Source organism: Triturus cristatus, chromosome 1_2 (genome assembly GCF_964204655.1).
Source record: "Triturus cristatus chromosome 1_2, aTriCri1.1, whole genome shotgun sequence".
Taxonomy (NCBI): Eukaryota; Metazoa; Chordata; class Amphibia; order Caudata; family Salamandridae; genus Triturus; species Triturus cristatus.
The window spans coordinates 997,260,731-997,268,985 of NC_140580.1; positions in this window are offsets into that span (position 1 = coordinate 997,260,731).

Consider the following 8,255-nt stretch of genomic DNA (forward strand, 5'->3'; position numbering starts at 1 on the left):
GACAAAGACCCAGCGGGTTTCCACCGAGAAATTAAAGACATGTTACTCATGGGAGAGTATACCTATCCCGACATTATGACAATATTAAAGGTATTGATGCCTGCTGGCATTTATGAAAAACTCAAGGAAAAAGAGTGGGAGGTGGGAGACCAAAAGATAGACTGGACAGCATTAGAAAATGAAGAAAAGGCCCGAGGTCCAGGTTCGGGGCTTGGGGACAAAACTAAAGCACTACCAGGTTTACTAGTTCAGGTACTGCCACGTTTATTAACCACGAAAAAGGAAGACTGGGGTGCAATCTCAGCCTGTAAACAAAAGCAAGATGAAGACACTAGTGATTTCTATGCCCGATTCGAAAAATGTTTTGGTATAAATAGTGGTATAAAAGCAAGTAGCGAGTCATACCCACATCTGTTTGTGACAAAATTAGTTGAAAATTCCTTGCCCCAAGTGAAGAATAGAGTATTAAAATTCGAGAGTACCTGGCAAGGTAATACCCCATCACAAATGTTACAAATGTTACAGTATCATCACAATAGAATTAGAGAGGAACAAGATCATGAACAAAGACGCATGAAAGACACGAAAATGAAAATGCTAGTCTCCCAGACAGTTCCAGCTGAAGGACATAAAAAGGGTACGACACATTCCGGTGAATCAGCAGGACCTGTAAAAGGGACATGCAACTATTGTAAACAACCAGGTCATTATATACACGATTGTCCAGTCCTGAAGCGTAATATCGCCACAGGTATTACTAAAGAAAGACCACGGCCACTAAGACAGGATCAGAATGAACAGGGAGCCCCACAGCATGCACAGTCCATGCCAGCTCCACAACAGTCTATACAGTTTGTGCCAGCTGCACCAGCGCTGCCTGTTGCTGCCACACAAACCACGACACGACAGCTGTACCAGACCGCACAGTACGACTACCCTGATTATCAACGATACGCATGAACCAGCCTAGAGAGGGAAGTCGACTTACCCCTTATCGAGGTCCCTGTAGACCAAGAAGGACCTTATGTACATAGTGAATTATTAGGCCAAGATAGAAAATTCCTACTAGATACAGGGGCAAGTCGAACAACCATAAAACGTAGTGAAGTTCCAGGGGCACCCCTCTCAGGCTCACAGAATATTTCCCTTGGTTTTTCAGGAAAACCTATTGTTAACGAAGTATCACAGCCTCTTCCACTGACGATAGGACCCTTGACCAGAACTACAGATTTGTTGCTTACTAAATCATGTCCAGAAAACTTGTTAGGTATAAAAACACTGAAAGCTCTAGGAGCTATAATATGTTGTTCTCCGGAAGGAGTAAGATTGTTTTTACGTGATTTCAAAGGTCATTATGTGTCTCGAGACATGGATCCCCGACTGCAGACTTTACCCACACATCTATGGGCACAAGGCCCTACTGACGTTGGTTGCATGAATATTACACCATATCGAGTGACACTAAAGGCAGGAGTGGTACTACCACGAATGCGACAATACAAGTTACCACCAGATGCTGTAGTGGCTTTACTACAAATCATTGACGAGCTCATTGCCCAAGGAGTGGTTGTAGAAACAGACTCCAATGTATGTAATTCACCGATAATTCCGATTCTTAAACGAACTGATCCAAAGGCTCCCCCAGTATATCGATTGGTTATTGATCTGCGTGAATTAAATAAATGTATTGTACCACAATACCCCGTAGTTCCAGACATCTCGTCATTACTGACAGCTATTGATTCTGAAGCAACATTCTTTACTGTAATTGATCTCAAGAATGCCTTTTTCAGCGTCCCTATAGATCCGGAAAGCCAATATTTGTTCGGATTTAGTTTAAATGGACGTAGCTTTAAATTCTCACGCGCACCTCAAGGATTTACAGAAAGCCCCAGCATCTATAGCCAAGCTCTGAAACGAGAACTCGACAGTATCCACATGCCAGTAAACACTGCCCTGCTTCAATATGTCGATGATCTGCTGATCACCGCCAGAAGCGAACCTGAATGTGAGAAAGCATCACTGACAGTTTTACAATTTCTAGCCGAAAAGGGGCACAAGGTGTCCCCTTCTAAGCTGCAATTCTGTGTCCAGCGAGTTATTTACCTTGGTCACTCGCTGTCCAAGGAGGGAAGGCAGCTTACACCAGATCGCATTCAGTTAATAGCTAACATGCCAATACCCAAGACGCAAAAGGAGGTGCGGGCTTTTATAGGCCTCACTTCATATTGTAGGCAGTGGATCCCTCAGTATGCATTTCTAGCAAAACCACTCATTCAGTTGACAACACAGGAGGCAGCCACATCGACTGTTCTCCCTTGGACTCAGGAACATACACAAGCTTTCGTAAGCTTAAAGAAAGCTCTATGCCAAGCACCTGTTTTAGCAACACCATGTTACAGAAAACATTTTACACTCTTTGTTACAGAACGAGAAGGTACTGCCTTGTCAGTACTCACACAGGAACAAGCAGGATCACACAAACCGTGTGCTTATTTTTCTAGTACATTAGATCCCGTAGCTCAGGCTCTGCCTGCGTGCCTGAAATCAGTGGCAGCGACAGCTTTAGCAATCAGACAAAGCGATGCCATAGTGTTAGGACATCCATTGACAGTACAAGTACCGCATGCAGTAGAGGTTCTTTTGAATCGAACGCAAACACAACATTTAACTATAGCGCGACTTACAGGGTATGAACTAACATTGTTTCAGCCACATATAGAAATCAGACGTTGTAACACATTGAATCCTGCCACACTATTACCAGTAAACGGAACAGACCCACTAGCTCATGACTGTATTGACGTTATTACAATCACGACGAAACCCAGACAAGACTTAACCGATGTCCCATTGTCAGACCCAGACCTGACGTTGTATGTAGATGGTTCATGTATGAGGAAAGGTACAGGAGAACTAGTGGCCGCTTACGCAGTCACAACAGACACTGAAATCATTGAAACAAATTGCATAAATACCTTGTCCGCTCAAGCAGCAGAGCTCGTCGCTCTGACACAAGCCTGTATTCAAGCCACAAATAAAAAAGTCAACATATACACTGATTCACGTTATGCATTCGGAGTTGTACATGACTTCGGCGTGCTGTGGCGAGAGAGAGGTTAGTTAACTTCTCACGGTGCCCACATTCAGCACGGACCCCTCATTCATGCTTTATTAGATGCAATACATCTACCCACTGCAATATCAATTATGAAATGTAAAGCTCATACGAAAGTTACTGATATCATTTCTCAAGGCAATGATCTAGCTGACAGAACAGCTAAACAGACTGCTCAAACTCAAACATCCGACATGACAAAGACAATAGTCCAGACACCAACACACTGCATGATGGTTAAGGATCCCGCTCTTGATGTAATTGACATACAGACACATGCTACTCCAGACGAAATAAGGAAATGGACTGAATTAGGAGGGATTCAAACGGACCAAGGATGGATGACGAAGGAAAAATCTGTATGGTTCCTTCCTGATTCAATGGTCCAAGTTATTATTAACACTATACATAGTCCAGCACATCTAGGAGAAAAAGCTATGCTAGACAGCATCCAACACATTTGGTTCAATAAACATTTACGAGCAGCAGCTAAACAAAAAGTTCGTACCTGTATGATCTGTTGCCAGTTTAACCCAGGAAAAAGTGTTCCCGTAGAGCAGGGTGGATTTCAGCCTCCTGATCACCCTTTTGAAATCCTTCAGATGGATTATATCCAGATGGAACGATGTCGAGGATTCAAATATGTTCTCGTAGTTGTCTGTGCTCTTTCCCGTTGGACCGAGGCATATCCGGTTTCAGATTACACTGCCCCGACTACTGCCAAACAGTTAGTTCGAGAATTCTTCCCACGATACGGTTTACCACGTGCTGTCTACTCAGATAACGGCCAGCCGTTCTCATCCGAACTAATGAAACACGTTTCACTTTTGTTAGGCTATCAGTGGAAATTCCACTGTGTCCGACACCCCGAGGCAGCAGGTCTCGTAGAAAGACATAATCAGATCCTGAAAATCAGATTGTCCAAAATATGCAGAGAGAAAGGTGTCGACTGGGTAGAAGCCTTACCAGTTGCACTCTTTTACATGAGAATGGTAGCACACTCTCGAACAGGGCTATCCCCGTATGAGGTGATCTTTGGCAGACCACCAAATATGTGGGGGACGCCTATACCACGTAAAATAACTGATATTGACTGTAATATGCTGACAGATTATTTGGCTTCCTTGATGTCTGCACTACAATCTTGTCGTTCACAGGTAGCTGCAGCCTTTCCTGACAACACTGAGGTGAAACCCCATGACGTAATTCCAGGGGATCTCGTTTTAGTGAGGAACTTTGATCGAAAGACTCAGCTGGATCCTAGGTGGAAGTCACCGAAATTGGTCTTGCTCACCACAAGGACAGCCGTGAAGATCGAGGGCAGAAAAGGCTGGATTCATTCAAGTCATATCAAGAAATTTCATGGACTACCAGCGGATGTGAATACCACACCTCGTGTGTCTTCACCCATTGACTCAAAACTTCCTTTTGTTGAAACCAGTAGTCACGAACATTATAAACTAAAACTCAGACCTAACCAGTCGGGAAATTTAATTGTTTAAGTCCTCTCCAAGGTGAAGCGGTTGAATTTGTCCCTGACATGTATTCCTTAGATCTGACTAGAGAAAACACCCGAAAAATGTTGAAACGACATGCATACTGTAAATCACTGCGTAGTCATTGCACAGTGACGTTATTAATTTTGTTTTTCCTAAGTTTCTTAATAATTACTGCAAATATATTGTTGCACATATATTATCCTATTTCTAGACATGTTTATAATGTTATTGCTGAACATTCTTTTAGTGACCTACCCCCGCATGAATTATCGTATAGATTTGCGCTGCGCAATAACACTTTTATTAGTATGTTACATCATTCCCATCAGGTTAGCAATGCTACAAATTGTTGGATATGTGGCCGACTCCCTCCCTATCAGAATTATAAAGGAATTCTACCTCTTTTTCCATACCCGTTCACACACAACGGCTCCTGTGGAGCATGGTTTAGTTTAATTAATTCCATAGATTCAAATTCTGCAGTTTATCAAGACAACTGGGTATGGGGAAATTTGAACTTAGTTTTACTTAAAGTCTGCTACCCTAACAAGGAGGGACTTCCCAAGTGAACAGGAACTGATCTAGAAAATGAAGTATATGGATTGGGTAATTTTACGCTTAATCTTATGATCCTAAATGTCGAATCCGAAGCTACTCCAATTTTGCCCGCCATGTCAGTATTTTCAGTAAAAGGTGAATTATGTGTAAGAAAGAATGGTTCCGTACATATGGGCCATAGTAGATGCACCACTGTAATAGAATTCAGTGATCAAGGCAAGTCGACATTTAGAGCTTCCCGCCATTCCTATTTTATATGTGGTCAGACGGCATATGTACGTTTGCCTCTAGATTGGGATGGTACCTGCTACATTGGATTTCTTTTGCCACCTGTTTTTCTAGCTCCTCCTGATTATCACAGAAATACTCATTTAGTACACAATAGAGAAAGGAGAGATCTCCCAATAGTCGATTACACTGAAACAGCATGGGAAAAATACACAGATTTCAATAAAGGTCTCTTTCCCTATATAGGTACCGTTACCAATAGTAAGCTGATACGTAGATTAACTAGAACCCTTGAAGCAGTAGTGAACGAAACTATTTCCGCCTTAGGCAATTTAACAGAAGAACAGTCTGCTATGCGGATTGTTGTGCTTCAAAATCGTCTTGTCCTTGACGTCATCCTGACCGATAGGGGCGGAGCTTGTAGGGTCATCGGATCAAGCTGCTGCGTATTCATACCAGAAAATTCGCCATCTGTATATAAAGCTATAACTCGCCTTCATAAGATTGTAAGTCAGATACACCAGACTCCAGGCACTTGGACTTGGTCCGGGTGGTTTTGGAGTGTGTTATCAGCCTGGGGATGGAGAGTTCTATCCTTCCTAGGTATTGGCCTTCTCATACTATTCAGTTGCTGTCTATGCCTGCAATGTGGACCAGCGATTTGTGGTCTGTGTGCCACATCGTGTATTCCACATCAAGATTTTCGTTCAAGATCCCGGAAGAAGAAAGAAGAACAAATGATGCTATATGAACAGATCAACGGATTGATGAAGATTGATATCTCTTGACGGGCAAGTAGGGGACAAGGAGGGAATGTGGAAATATGGATTTTTCTGGTCAGTTATGTCCCCTATCTTTGACCCCAACGGTTCTATGTGCATGTTACAAGTACATGTATGTTCCCTCCAGTTCCAGTTATGAAGACGCAAACACATGTGCGTCCACCGTTAACATGTCCTCTTTCAGATCCGCCATGAATAGGCCGGATATTCCATTCCTAAGTACCAAAGGCCACCGCCTTTATATGGTCCACTTATGCCATTTTACAGTTCAGACGAGTAGGCCCTGATTCTGTCATCAAGCTTTTCTTGCTTTCTGCCTCTGAAGCTCCAGCCTGAGCCTGCATCTGTGACCATGAACTTTGTCTCATTCCCTGTGCGGCTCACGAAGCCTGACATCAGCCTGTTGGCTGCCAAGAAACTGTATTTCACCTTCGAAATTATCTGCTCCGTTCCCTGCCCAATGCATTCCTGTTTAGTAGTTTAAGTAAACATTCTTCCAGCTACCGAGCAAAGGCCCGGCTTCTCTGTCTTCATGCAAGTAATTCATAGCCCTGTTACTATGGAAGATTCCTGCCCTCGCACCTTGTGTAGACACTTAGACGCTTGTATACGCACTAACAGTCAGTATAGTCAGTATAGAATAAGATTCTACTCTCAGAGACCTCCCTTCTGGATAACATAGTTCTTTAAACATAGGATGTTAGATATGATTTGGGATTAGGTTGACTTGACCCTCCAGACTTCTGTCGCCACATGTAGAGCTAAATGTCAAGTCCCCTTCACCCCCTAGTTGCACGTCAATCACACGTCATACTGCTGCGCGCGCATCTCTGCCAAGTATTTCTGCTGACATTGCGAAATTATTTCATAGGTCCACCCATATGTGACATCACAACCAATGACGTTTCCTTGTTACTCCCAATTACGCCTCTTTCAGCTACGCATGTGAAATGTTATCTTTGCTATCAATTGTTACGCCTCTTGCATTTACTTCACTGTAATGCCTATTGTATAAAAGTGAATAATTATCAATAATGTATGTACTTCACTTCCTGAACCTCCGTGGTGATGGAACTTGGAGGCCACGATTTCGAAATCGTCCATTAGAATAAAACCCATTCCGAACCTCTAATACCACGGATTCTGCCTCTTATTTACTGAGCTATTTTTATTATGTTCTGTATCAAATTAAGTCCCGGTAATTAAATTATTTACCACAGTCATCCAGTTGTCGGGCGAGCCCTTCCTGGGAGGCGCGCAGGTCACTGACCTCCCGTTTGAGGCGGTCGGTGTCGCTTGATAGTTCCTTGGTGATAGTTTCTACTGTCCCCACCCGGTCGGCGATCTTTGGCACATCCTCTCGGATCAGACCCACATCAGTGGCCACGGTGTCGATTCGCTGCTCGAGGGACGCCTTGACAGCCGTTATTGCATCCAACAGGTCCTTGTTTGATGGGTCAGGTTTACCGCCCACGGCCGGCATCCCAGCCCGATCTTCGCTCTGCTGCTGGTGCCAAGCAAACTTCTCCAACTTGGTCTGCGTCGCCGTTTTACTGTTCCGCCCAGATGGCATGGTCACCCTGCAGTGGGCACTCCCCAGCTAGGAGGCGCAGCCGCTAATCCCCGCCGCCTGCGGTGGTAATTATCACCCGGCCTGTCGGTTTTCGCAGACTGCACCCCAGTCGCCAGCGCACACCACCCGTCTTCAGGGTCCTTCAATAGAGCGTGGGCACGATCGTTTTCTGTCCTCACAGTCCCCGTTCCACCTCAACAGGATTATCACACTCCAGCCAAGCGTCGTATCCCAAAAGGTGGCCCCCGGATCCGGTCGCCTGGTCGTCGCCTGATTAGCACAAACGGCTGAGGCCTGCCACCGTCCCAGCAGTGAGAGCTCGGGGACCCCCCCGGTTAGACTCCCGTCACACTGTCAAGTAGGTCCACGGAGGTGGCGGGAGACCCCCACGTGCTCTCTTCCCCGTCGAGCATACTTTCATTGACCCCTTGCCGATAACTGAAGCCGGGGAGTCATCGCCACCCTCAGCTCCGTAGGGGAAAACCATCCGCAGGGGC